Raw genomic sequence first — 14,136 nt, forward strand, 5'->3', positions numbered from 1 at the left:
TGCTCTGCAGCTACGCCATCTTTGCCGTTCGTCCTTTGAGAAATTGAAATTTCCAAATCTAGTTTGGCTAAAATCGTTTCTACTTTATAGTGGATTTCGGATATTTTCAATTGTATCGGTTCCACGGCTTTTAAAATTAATTTTTCAATAACTTGTGGCGTAAGTTTCGCCATGTTTACTCGAGAATTACAAAATAAATCACGAGAGCTCACTTTAGACGACCGTTCGCGGGAGGGACGCGGGCGGACATAATTTATTTAATGTTCCATGTGTATTTGTGTCTTAAATAATAAAATCATTATTTAAATTATAAATATATTTAAATTTGTACCACAAATAGACAACGTGGCACGTGGAACATGAAGATTGAAGTTGATAATAAACTTTAGCTTTATTTAATCGTCTCGTCTGTGCTACTGGAGGCCAATTCTGTTTTTTTGAATTTGATATGGTTTTAATCTCATTTTGATACGACCTTGAGTTGTGTGATTAGGCAGCACCAATCAGCATATTTAACCGGCTGACACTGGTTGGTGCATGTGAGATGTGAGATCCTTGAACAGATAGCAAAAAGGTCTTGAACCAAGGAATATATGTTTCAAATTTTTTTCCAATTTTGATATATTATAAGGAAACTCGAGAATGTCTTCGTCCAAGAAATAAAATGTCTTGTATGAGGTATAACAGAACTACTTTCTTGTATCAAATAAAAAAGTTCAGTTTTGATTCAATACGACTAAGTATGTGTAAGTACCTTGATCAAAGTAAAACACGTGTTTTGACACGACTCAAAGTCGTATTAACATAAATAGAATCGGCCTCCTATTTAAGACATCTGAATACATCTCAAATGGATTTCTTAGTAAGCCTAATATTTTATTCTCCTAAAAGTCGTTTGATGTCGCTCTTGATACTGATTGAGTCGATTTACAAAATTCATTTCGTGTTTCTATCTCACATAAGTACCTACCTTTTCTTTGTAAACTTTTCAATACAACTGTTTCCACGTGTATTTAACTTTATTATACCCATACAAATACATTGAAATGTACTAAAATTACATTACTTTTAAATAGGTAGGTACATTTACAAATAAAGACCGCGTAATTTAAAATTGAAACTTTGAACGCATTCATGTTAAGTCTTCTTATTTCAACGGCTACATTTATTCACCGACTTTTAAGTGTAATAGCTAATGTTGCGGTACATCTATCAAATTAATTAAAAATTCATAATACTTAATGATTATTATTATTGATGATATTTGTTATTATGTTGTAAATGCAGATTAAATGTTGCTTTGATTATCATCATCATCATATACCTAATTTAAGAGTTGACTTTTGTCGATGGAGCGATTTCCATGCATGTCGGTCTTCTGCTATCTCGTTGAAAGCCTTATACGACACGACATTGAGTTGCTTTGATCATTCCATTCAAAATCCAAGGGTTTTGCCCAGATGACTGTATGTAACTGATGCATTATCATATTATTATTGTTGCAGGCCTTACCAATCTGACCCACCTGAGTCTACACAATAATCAAATTGATGTTCTGGAAGACTACGCGTTCCGGCATCTCCTGAACTTAACGCATTTGGACCTATCCCACAACGAGATTGTGGCAGTGTCAGGTAAATTCTCTTTGTGATTCTGTGGGCTGTAAAGTTAGGGGTCTGTAATCCTCCCCCACTGTCCCATTGTGATAACTCGTGATATTTTCCTTATTCCCCCCTCTAAACGATCACATGATTTCTGGACGACACCATAGCAGAAACAAATAAGTGGGCGAGGAGTTTTAAATGATCTTCATAATCATAATCGTTTATTGCAGCCATGGTATTAAAAGATGTTCTTTTATTTTAGTCAGTACATACATGGACCCTACTAGGGCGTGGCAACATTTTAAAATTATTATTAATCTTTAAAACTACGCAACGGATTTTGATACAGTTTTTTTAATAGATAGAGTGATTCAAGAGGAAGGTTTATGTATAATTTGTTAACCCGTGCGAAGCCGGGGCGGGTCGCTAGTTATCTATAAGTTAAGAAGAAGAATCAACCGATAGCGTAAGCTCAAACGATACAAAGGTCGATGATAACGACGAACGACGTTTTTTTCGAAGCCTAAGACGTTCCAATTTCCGCAACACACGAATCTCAGATACGTGACGGAAAACGGAAATACAGAGAATGCTTTGTTATCTTTTAAACCTTTGTTGGGTTGAGTTCTTTAGATCTGCGACGCTTAAGGTTTAATGTTGACAAGTTTGGTTTATTTTCAAGTTGTTGTTGATTTGGTGAGCTGTGGTTGATTTGGGGAATTCCTGCCACAATATGGATTTAGATGAAGAATCTACCATTTTGCTATTGTCAGCTGGCTTTTCAAATTTTCCTAAGTATAAATCTGAGGAAGCATGTTTGAAAATGTTTAGGAATAAAATCTAGCATTTTATTATTCTAAATTGCCCGGTATTATTTAAAATCTAGGTACGCTTAAAACAAAAGTCTTGATTTAGGATCGTATATTCCAGGGTTGAGGTAACGCATTAACATAAAAATATAACAAAAATATCTTTGCTATCATAAAATTTTATGTTTTTAATAGCGAGAAATTGTACATCGGTTAATATGCAAAACTGCGGGCGGGGTACATAGTGATATTGTTAGATAAGTAAGTGTCAGACCATTTTTCGAACTCAAAAATGTACTGTGAGATTTGTCTATTATGTTTCGTCGCTAAGGTTCAATATTTTCGTTGTTAAAATAATTCATCTTATTTTTTCAAATGCAGGTTCATCATTAGCCCAGCTAGTATACCTGGTCCACCTGGACCTGTCCCACAACTTCCTGCGATCCTTGTCCGCGGAGCCGCTGAAGGGTCTGCAGAGGCTGTCCGAGCTGATGCTGCACGATAACGACATCTCGATGATCGACGACGGCGCGCTGGCGCAGCACCCTCAACTTACGAGGTTCACCATCGAGGGTGAGCGAATTATTCAGTTTTATTTATACTGTCACTATTGATTAAAAAAAAACAACAACTAGTTAAAGTCACTAACTTCAAAAGTTAACCCCTGCATTATTATATAATGTATAAAAATTACATTTTTAAAATAGTTCCAATATTAAAGCCATTTTGGCTCCTTACTAATTTTAACAGTCATCAAGAGAGAAACAGTTTATGAATAAATCTTTAGGTTATGCACCCAATTTTTCAATATATTTAATTGATTTTTATTTGATATGAATTTTAAATTTGCGATATTCTTTATCACAACTTAATAACCGTGGAAAACAAAAACCATTAAGAACTTAAGACACCAACACCGGAAATATCTCTCCCTAACGACCTATGCAGTTATCCAGTTATCACCAAACCTGCAAACTGCAAAGAAAAATCTTTAAAACTGCTATAAATTCCGAATCTTCCACAGATAACCCACTTAATTGCGATTGTCTAATGGCCGGCTACGCTCGGTGGTTGCGCGAGGCAAAAAACCTTTCTCAAACTGACAAGGCCGCAGCAGTCTGCACTACTCCACCCCACTTAGAAGGGGCGCTTATATCTCGACTGTCGAAAAACAAACTGTGTGACGACTTTGAACATGTCGAAAAGATTGAGGTGGATTATAAGATCGTTAATACTGTTGATGATAAGGATGAATATGAAGATAAAGGGCTGGATGATGATATGTATGATGATGAGATGGGCGTGCCGGCGGAGGAGGATTTGCCTATTTCTAAAGCTAAGGTAAGTTTTTAGTTAAAATATAAAAAACCGGTTAAGAGACCGAACAAAAGTCTTAATATTCCAAGGCCGTTCCAAGAATTTCCATAAATATTGACTAAGTATTCTTTTTGTGGCAACGCGTAGAAAAATGTACTTAGTATAAAATATTGGGCTAGAATTTGCTTTTTATTAAGCTCCAATAAAGTAAACGTTTTTTAAAACCAAATAATATTTTCACAAGAATTCATTCTTTGCTACATTTGATATTTTTATTAGGTATTGTCACATTTTATTAAGCCTGCCCAAATATTTCACCATTCATTTTTGCGTCATATATTAGCTTTGTGAATTTCGTGCGACGGTAAATCCAATTTTCCGTTTCAGTCATTTCAGTGAAATCTATTATTCGAATATCGAAAATTAAAGCTTTTTATTCTGTTCCTTTTACGCATATCGTACCCTATTCGTGTGTGAATGGGACACAAAATAACAAATGAAATGTTTAACTCTCATATCGGCTCGTATGTACGAGTATTTCAGTCGATATCAAATGTCGGAACTGTGTGATTGGGGATACAGTTATGTGCAAATAACGTACCTTTTTTGTCAGACAAATAACTCGTACAAAAAAGGGCTATAAAGAAAGGTTTTCACAGAGTTTTTTAGTCAATAACTACTCGAATATATCTCTTAATTTTTCATGTTTTTTTACAGTCTTATTTAAAGAGGTCTATGACATAGCCTTTTTTGTATGTTAGTCCACGTTTAGAGAGGAAATATTTCTATAGTAAACGTCAGGCTTAAAAAATCTAGCCATACTGCGCAATTCTTTAATTTTACGTACGTACCACTACCAATTTAAAATGTAATGTAACCATTTTCACCAGGTCTCTCTCCTCGACGCCTGGTTCGATGACGCAGAGGTCTACCTATCCTGGTCAGTGGACCCGCCATCAACACACCGGTTTAGATGTACTGGCGTCACACTGGCGCGAGGAGGTGGTCTGCCGAAGCAAGTCGCCTGCCACAGAGCTGCACCAGCTAATGTGGTGCTGAGGGGACTCAAGATAGACCCGGTGGATCAGTATACGTGAGTACACAAAAATGCACTATAAATACTATAATAAGCTATCTCTCTCTCTCTCTCTCTTCGATACGTGGTCCAACGATGAAGAGGTCTACCTGTCCTGGTATTGTTCAGGTCCAAGTTCAAGGGCCAGTCGCCTGTCACAGAGCTGCACCAGCTAATGTGGTGCTCAGGGGACTTAAGATAGAGGTCGGTAGACCAATATACGTGAGTACTCAAAAATGCACTATAATTTGCTATCTTAAATTTTTTTAAGGAGATTTTTTATTTATTTCTAAATTATTTATTTTTATATTAAAAATATAATAATTAAAAATATTAAATAAAATAAAAACTTAAATAAAAAAAAAAGAAAGAAATGATCTCTCTCTCTCTCTCTTATACGTGGTTCAACGATGAACAGATCTACCTGTCCTGGTACTGATCAGGTCCAAGTTCAAGGGCCAGTCGCCTGTCACAGAGCTGCACCAGCTAATGTGGTGCTCAGGGGACTCAAGATAGACCCGATAGATCAATATACGTATGTACACCCAGCTGCAAAAGTGCTAGCCATTTTATGAATGAATTCCATTCATAATGTGCCCAGGTAATTTACCAGCTCGCTGTATATAAATATCATCAAAGTAAGCTTTCTCCTCGACGCGTGGTTTAAGAATTAAAAGGTCCACCTACCTGTGGATCTACCATCGACACACCAGTTTAGATGTACTGGGGTCACAGTGGCAAGCAAATCGTATGTCACAAGAGCCACACCGGTCAATGTGGGACCATATTTGCAGGTGCGGGTTTGTGGGGGCACAATATTGACCTGTGGATTTTCACCCTGTTCAACATTCGTCTTAGCGGCCTTCTAAGAGACGCCTGTTGGTTGGTGCTGACGGCACTCAAGATCAACTCGATGGTTATATTTTCATCATTGCCTCCTGCAGTGTGCTGCTGTGCTGTGTAAGCGCAGGTGTCTGGGTTTCGAAAACAGATTGTATACTTTGAAATCGAGGAAAGAGAAGACAGAAGTAACTTGTTATGGACTCAAGGCAACAAATAATAACAAGCAATGAACGAACGAAAATTTCATGAATTAAAGCTGTGTTGAAGAGACGTATACCTAGTCTCAATTTTTTTTAATAAACTGTTATTAGAAAACCGTGTCAATAATAACATAAATTAGCTTGAACGTTTCTAGATAAATTTATAAAAATGTTTGGAATAAGTGACGTACCTACACGAAGAGAACCCTATACTGAGCAGGTGGGCGACGAGAGGCTTAAATGATGGTGATGATGATGAAAATATTTTCATGTCATATGGGTTCAATTTATGCAAGTAATAAGTCTATGACCTCTTGTGTTCCTTAGGTTCTGCATAGCTCTGGAAGAGATGGACAGCAACGACATCCCCCTGTCTCTCGTCCTTGGCTGCGGAGCTCCTCAGGTGGTGCGGCAGCGGGCCCCCTTTGTTACCCCCGTGCCGATCCCCGTCACGCTTCCTGTCAGCAGAGACAACTTGAGGTAGCTACTGCAGGTTTCTCCTATTTGTTTAACCTTTAGGTCCTGCATGATAGGTACTCAATGAGATAAACGGCACTTATACACCGGAAGTCGTATGTCAGAACTTCGGCTCATATCCATTAGGACTCTTCGATGAAGGAAAATATCGTGAGGAAACCGGCATCTGTGAAGAAATTCGGATGTGTGTTTTGCATGTAATCTGCTTTGGACTAGCGAGGTACCTAGCTATTATCGCCCAAGCCTAACAATTTTTGTTTTCGTTCGAGAAAATAATTCAACATGTATCTAACATAATTACTCTATTACAGGGTAACTGAAGTTCGTTCCAACGTGACCAGCGACGGACTCCTGACTGTCGTCATATCAATGATGGGCCTGCCTACTCCTCGCCCGTTCATTCTTCCACGCTCTCAGAGACTGTCGCCAACCACAAGACTACACAACTGCTACATAGTCTTAGCTGTACTATCCAGAGGTTCCTTAATAGCACAGAAAGATACGCCGTGTCAATCGACTTTAGAAATTTCTATGGAAGGATTCTTGAGAGGTCCTTATGAGGTGTGTGCGACTTTATCGAAATACAAAGCGGATGATAGCAGATCCATCTGTATAGTACCTCAGGTATTGGAGTCAGGGTCTTTAGAGATGAAGGCAAGTTTTAAAAGTTTGAATGTGGCGTTGGTTGGAGTAGCTCTAGGTTTAATGGTGATTGTGGTGGGTTTAGTATGGTTTGTTAGGAAGATGTTGAAGAAAACAACTCAATTTGAGCCTCACAGATGTTTCAGGCAGGAGCCTGTGCCGGAAGAGAGCCCTAGATCTAATTATGTGATGCTGACTGCTACTTCCAAGGTTTAATGGCTTCTTAAACACTGTACAGTCGCCATTAGATATTATATCGAAGAGGCGAAGGTACTCAAAAATATCAGAACACGAACTCTAGCCTTGATTTTAGAGACTTTGTTCATATATTTGGTAACACCTTGGTCGCTTCGATATACTGACTTGAAAGTCAAAATCTAGGAAAAAATATGGCCAACACTTGTAAGTCGGTTAGACGTGTAAATAACTTGCAAAGTGCGTGTAAATATTCGCTATCTGAGAGTTTACAGTTGTCAAATAGTATGAAGATATCGTCCCATGAAAGTTTACACATTTTCTACACCATGCGTTGTCAATTAAGTTTAATACCGGTTTATCACGACACTCAGCACTGAGGAGAACGAAGCAAGGAGGAGGTATGAGCACTCGCTGATCACACTTAGTTAGATGGGTAAGTTGAAGAAATTTTCAAAAAGTAGGCACCGATAGTCCTCGGTAACATTTATGAGATTATAAGAAGTGTTTGGGATATAGGCCGGCCATAGAAAATTTGGAGAAATATTCCAGATTTTTCCATATAGAAAAATTTTATATTCCAAACTTTCACTCAACATAAAATATTAGTACTTAGGTACCTATTTATAAAGCTTTTACAGATCTAGAGCTCTTGGCTCACGCAAACATTCAGAACACAAGGCAAGAACAAGAACGGACGATATTTATAAAGTGCACAATACCTACTTTAGTTTCTGAAGCTGAAAGTAGAACTTAACTGACCATCGGTGGACCTTATGCCGTTTGGAATAAGGTCCACCAATGGACAGTTAAGAGTGTCGCTGTTTGTACAAACATTATACAAAGACTCGAGAAATAAACTCATGTCGTGAGTTATAAAAGTAAGATGCTTTTATTGTGTGTTTAAATGTATCAGGTGCTGTAGTTGCCGAGAATGGGTTGTAAAATATTTTTAACTGTTGTCGTGTAACAGCTGGTTCTGATATATAATATGCTTTATTTTTATATCGACACGATACCGATGCTTTCGAGTATACATTCATATTTTAGAAAACTGTTTTTTATTTAAATCGTGTAGTGTTTTTGTTTTTTATAACTTGGTGAGATAAAATAAATCGGATAAGGCGCGCTGTTCAAAATTCCATACAAAATGAGATATTGAATGCAAACGCGAACAAACGTCATGCTATCGAATGAAACTTACACTAGGGTTTCTATTTATAAAATACTTATTTCAGTGTATAATTCATATAGTAGTATTTTCTACTTGAACTACACAAATCAAAACATTTTCGTTAAATAATTTGATTTGTTTCCGAGTAATATACAATGAACTCTTAATTCGAGCTATGTAATATTACATTAATTAGTATAATATATAATTCTCACGAATGTTTTCGATAAACTGTTACCCCGAAGACATCTTGCCGTTGGTTTAATTATAATTAAAGTCTGTGCTTATTTATGTAGTCGTATCGGGTTTCTCGGAAGAATTCTCCGTAAACATTATTTATCTAATTAGTTTATAACTCTTAAGCCTATTGCGTAATTTATTGGTAGACTTACCTTAAGTAAATAATACCTACCTCCGCAACTACGGAACAAATGTAATTATTTTATTAAATATTAGTGGGTCCTGCGACTTCGTCTACGAGAAAATGATGATGATGATTGATAAGAACGCGATGCCCCTTCAAACTGTCTCAACACCAAATTATTACATCTAAATCGTTTGTCGTTTAAGCATGAAGAGGTAACAGACTGGCGTTCAAAATAGGGAATTCGATTTGTGTTTTGTGTGGTTACACTGCTATACCGGGTGTGGCCTAACACGAGCAAAAAATTTAACTGTAGGGTGTACTCCTCAAACTGACCAACATTAGTTTCAGAGACTTTTAAAAATAACGTGTGTTTTGATTTTTAATACAGTTTAAAGTTTTTTCTAAGACGCAATGTATTGCGAATTTTGTTATGTTTAAGGCGTGACAAGCAACGTCGATCATAATGATAATGGCGTAGGTATATTGAAGATAATATTTATTTTGTATGAAATATGTTTTGTCTTCATTATTTTTAAAAGTCGCTGAACAAATGTTGGTCAGTTTGAGAAGTATATCCAACAGTTTAATTTGCTGGTATTACAGGCCATTCCCGGTATATAGCAGTGTAAGCACTCAAAAACACAAATCGAATTCCCTATTGTTATTCTTTTTTAGGGTTCCGTACCCAAAAGGTAAAAAACGGGACCCGTCCGTCCGTCCGTCCGTTTGTCACCAGGCTGTACCTCATGAACCGCGATAGCTAGACAGTTGAAATTTTCACAAATGATGTATCTCTGTTGCCGCTATAATAACAAATACTAAAAATAAAATAAAATAAATATTTAAGGGGGGCTCCCATACAACGAACACGATTTTTTTGCTCTATTTTTTGTTGATGGTGCGGAACCCTCCGTGCGCGAGTCCGACTTGCACTTGGCCGGTTTTCTATAGTTAACGTTTGATAAGGGTACAAAAAATTACAAGCAAGGAAATTATGATTTCGTCTTGTACCTACGTCTGTCCGTATTATTTCTCGATGTTTTTATTAGGAATACCTACATGTATTATTTTAACGAGCAGGCCTATTCCACTTTTAAAAATACATATGATATTGGTCTGATATTAATCTGTCTCCGTATTTCTCGTTGTTCGAGTAACCATAGGTACATTTAATTGATTCAAGAGGAAAGAAAATACGAATACAATTAAATCAAGATCATATTTTTAGAATTTGAATACGCCTCCGGGGAGTTTAAATAAATACTCGAGGTAGTTGCTTCACTTGCGTCATATCAAGTATTTGTAAAATAATAAAAAATAAGTATTAATGTTAGTACTAATTTAATAAATGTGTATATACACAATGGCGTCAATGCCTCTTATTTGTATAGGTACTTAACAATAATATAATGTGATGTTTAACGTTGTATTTAATTAGAATTTAACAAATACTTAAAATTTTATGAAATTTTCATGTTAAGGCCGATACACACCAGATGTAGGTATATGCAGAATAGCTCGTGCTTGCTGCAAATACACATGCGTACATGTACGTGTTTTTGAAGTGAAAACTTCTTTAGCGGCGCTGTGCACTTTTTTAAGGTGGGGAAAAAATGTTAAACTCGCGACAGATCACGTGACCGTAAGACGGACACGTGACCTGATCGAAATGTCATTGAGTTTTTCTTTATTGATTTAAATGCCATCTAGTGAGTTTCCCTCTAACTGGTATTAATATAACTCGAGTACTAATAGTGATGTGCTTAGGGGTTTCAAGTAATGCGAAAAAATAACGCCAGATGGCGTTAACCTCAATTATACATAGTGCTGCAGACATTTTGCAGTAGTCATTGAGTTTTCACTTCTGCCGGCACTCCCGAAGTGCAACCCGTTGTTTTTTTATCGGATCCATTGCATCGAACTCGGAGTCGTCCTGCATTAGAGCCACCCCACACTAGCGTGTCTCGAGCGTCGGCGTCTAGTCAACTCTATGGTAGCTGCTCGACGCCACGTTAGCGCAACTGCGCAGCGACGCTATTTTCCAGCATAGCGCTGACTAGACGCCGACGCTCAAAAGACGCTAGAGTAGGGTGGCTATTAAGGTGAAAATAATATCAATGAAATGAGTGACGTTCGCAACAGAATTACTGCCGCCATTATGACGTTCATTCCGTCACTCGTTTTATCAGGGAAATTGACAGATACCGCGGCGGCAACAACGACACCGCAACTGCAAAGTAACTGCAGTTGACATCTGAATGTCACCTTTCCCCATCTGGTGTGGTAAGGTCTTTATACAAGATAAAGAGCTCTGAAAAAAAAGTAGGATAGTTTTTTTATGCTTAAAAAAGCATTTGTTGCGGCCATATGTTTTACGCATAAAGAGTTTAAAGAGGGGTGTTATAAGTTTGACCGCTATCTGTGGCACCGTAGCTCTTAAACGGCTAAACCGATTTGGATGCGTTATTTTATTTGTGAGTAAGTTTTGTGGCGCTGAGGGCCTAGCGCGAACCACGTTCGACGTGTTGCCTCCCTGTCACACTTACGTTGCAAGTTTAAAAGTGCGACAGAGAGGCAACACGTAAGACGTGGTTTGCAGACATATTTTATCAAAATCGATTTATCCGTTACCTTGCGTTGGGGATTTCTTTAACTTTTATGTTTTTTTTGGATTGTTTTAAGGGCTCTTCTTTCTTTTTAAATTGTATTATCTGACTGATTTTAAAAGTCTAATAGATATTAAGAGTTTCTGTACTAATGATAACTAAAACTATGTCTTCTGTGAAGATTTAAGCTCTAATAGTTAATCGGGAGGCTACGCTTGATTGTTGAAAGCGACAAAGTCGCTTGGCAAAAACTGGCCAATGGCAAAATAGAACCATGTACTCTGAAAACAATAACTTAACACATTCAGGGCCAGCGCGAGCTACGCGCTACGAGCGTAGCCGATAATACGGGAAAAACCGTAAGTAGCGAAAAGCGCCTACGAACAGTGAACGCCCCTAATAGTGAGCCGCTGGCACTGAATGTGTTAATACTTAATATAAGTCCGTGTAACCGATTCTGATGTAATAATTTGTTAAAAATTGGAACTTATTATGATACTATCTCGTCACGAATCGCAGTGTATCTCAGATTGGTACGCACTAAATACGGCCGAGGAGCTTAAGAGGGGGCGTAATTCCAGGAAATTAGAAAGAAACAAAAGATATGGCGCACTGCGCACACAGACTGTTGAAATTGTAATATCAGTGTAAATTAAAAACAGAATTCTATTGAATAATTTTACGGTTTAGACTCACTTGTTTTAAGTCACTCGCGCGACATGTTTCGGAGAGCCTAGGTCTCCTTTCTCAAGCACTAACAGTGCGAGCAGCGTTCACGACGGCGGTCTAAACCGTAAAATTATTCAATGTTAGTATGTCTCACAACAGTTTAAATTCGAACAGAATTCTACTTCATAAATATAATAAAATATTGATTTTATTTCAATTATATTGGCATTCACTGATTCATTTTAATTTTGCCATTGACCGGTTGAACTTTCCCAAAATATTAACGATATTTTTCGCAATAAATATTTTCGTAATAACTGGGATTGTTGCAAATGTTGAGACGTAATCTACGTGTTTTAATTAATAAATTCTTTAACATTCGTTGGATTAAGCTTAAGAATTATTTTAACTATTTTATTTAAAGTTGGACACTAGACTATGTTACAGTCTGATATTTTTATGCCATATCATAATTATCTACTCAAAATCACAAGCTCCTTCGATCCTAATATAAGAAAAAAAGTCTCCCAAGATTTTATTCCATTCCACTACCATTTTTATAGTCCTAGTACTTAGGGCATACTGAAAATTCCTGGAACTGGCCACTTAGAAAATATAAGTCGTGTCATATATCAGAATCTAGAAACTTTCAGTATGGCCCACGTACGAGTACCTATGAAGTCGGAACGGAAGAAATATATGGAAATTTCGGAACACTTTTTTTATCTATGGATTCGAAAAAGCTAGTGATTCTGAGTTGAAGTAGGTAACATAAAAATTACTAAATTTGAAATAACAAATAGATGTGCACGATTTTAAATAAACTGGCCTATATTATAAATTGTAATTTAACTTTGCCATATCGCCAGTGTAAAAAAATGAAGTTTGGTTTTGCTTTAATTAGTTAAGGTTTGTTGTAAATAATAATTTATGAGTTGCATTTTTCTATTAAATAATAACAGATTTTAATAGTGGTCTTTGTATATTGTTACTTATTTTAGAATACCTTCTTTACCTGCTAGCTAATGGAGTTAAAAAATAACATGAGCAATCTAAAAGTCCTCGACGTGATTTAATTTCCAGACGTATTTGTCAGAAACACCCAGGATTATGTCCTGGGTCGGATAAAGAAAGTTATAAACAGTTACCTATGTAATAAGAACCTCAAGTTACCTATTTAAAGTGAAATATAGAGAGCGTCAGGATGGCGCGCGTATAGTCGCCATCAGATATATCGGAGCGGCTAAGGCGCTCACAAATATCTGAACACGCCCCTATTGTCAGGGCGTTAGAGTGCGTGTTCAGATATTGTGAACACCTTGGCCGCTCCGATATATCTGATGGTGACTGAACATGTCTGGAATTTCAACGAAGTATTTGTAAACATACTGTAGGTACCCTTATTATTCACAACAACGGGACTTAATCGCGTAAAATGAAGTTTTAAATTTACATCCGACGTTTCGAGGACGGCGTAGTCCCCGTGGTTTCAGAGTCTTCTCCGACTGAGAGCTACGTCTAGGACGTCTAGGTACATCATTATATTCCGTCGCTGGCCGCATCAGAATAAGTACGCCAATGTTTAAGATTCATAGTAAAGCGTCACATCTCTGATAGTTTAAAATGAGTTCTTGGGTTCGTTAAGGAAAACCTGACGCTTTTGCGTAATGTTGTGCCATTGGGTTTCCCGGGTTCCTAGACTTTATGCATATTGCATTACCTATTTCAATGAATTTTTAGAAGGCAATTGAACTGTGGTCCTACAAGTACAGTCACGCTCCGGGACTGTTACGCCATTTAGGGTTCTAGCTAAATTGGACATTCCATAGGGTAAGTATAAACAACCAATTTAGCTAGGACCCTAAATGGCATAACAATCGCGGAGCGTGATGGTACGATCGCCCATACTGTTCCCCGATAGTTCGTAAATCTTATTACAAAAGGCATAGGGTCCGCCGAGGGACAATTAAAGTTAAGAGTGTTGCATTGAATTAGATAGGTAGAACTCAATACGAGTAAACATGTATTTGTGTTTAATAACCCACTAAAATAATAATAGATGTTGATTCAACGATCATTGTCTCGATAGTCGTTTCAGCCAACGATCTCATAGCGATTAGTCTCGACCAACACCTTGAGTGACTCTCGCTAGGTGCAT

Source organism: Cydia amplana, chromosome 2 (genome assembly GCF_948474715.1).
Source record: "Cydia amplana chromosome 2, ilCydAmpl1.1, whole genome shotgun sequence".
NCBI classification, from domain to species: Eukaryota; Metazoa; Arthropoda; class Insecta; order Lepidoptera; family Tortricidae; genus Cydia; species Cydia amplana.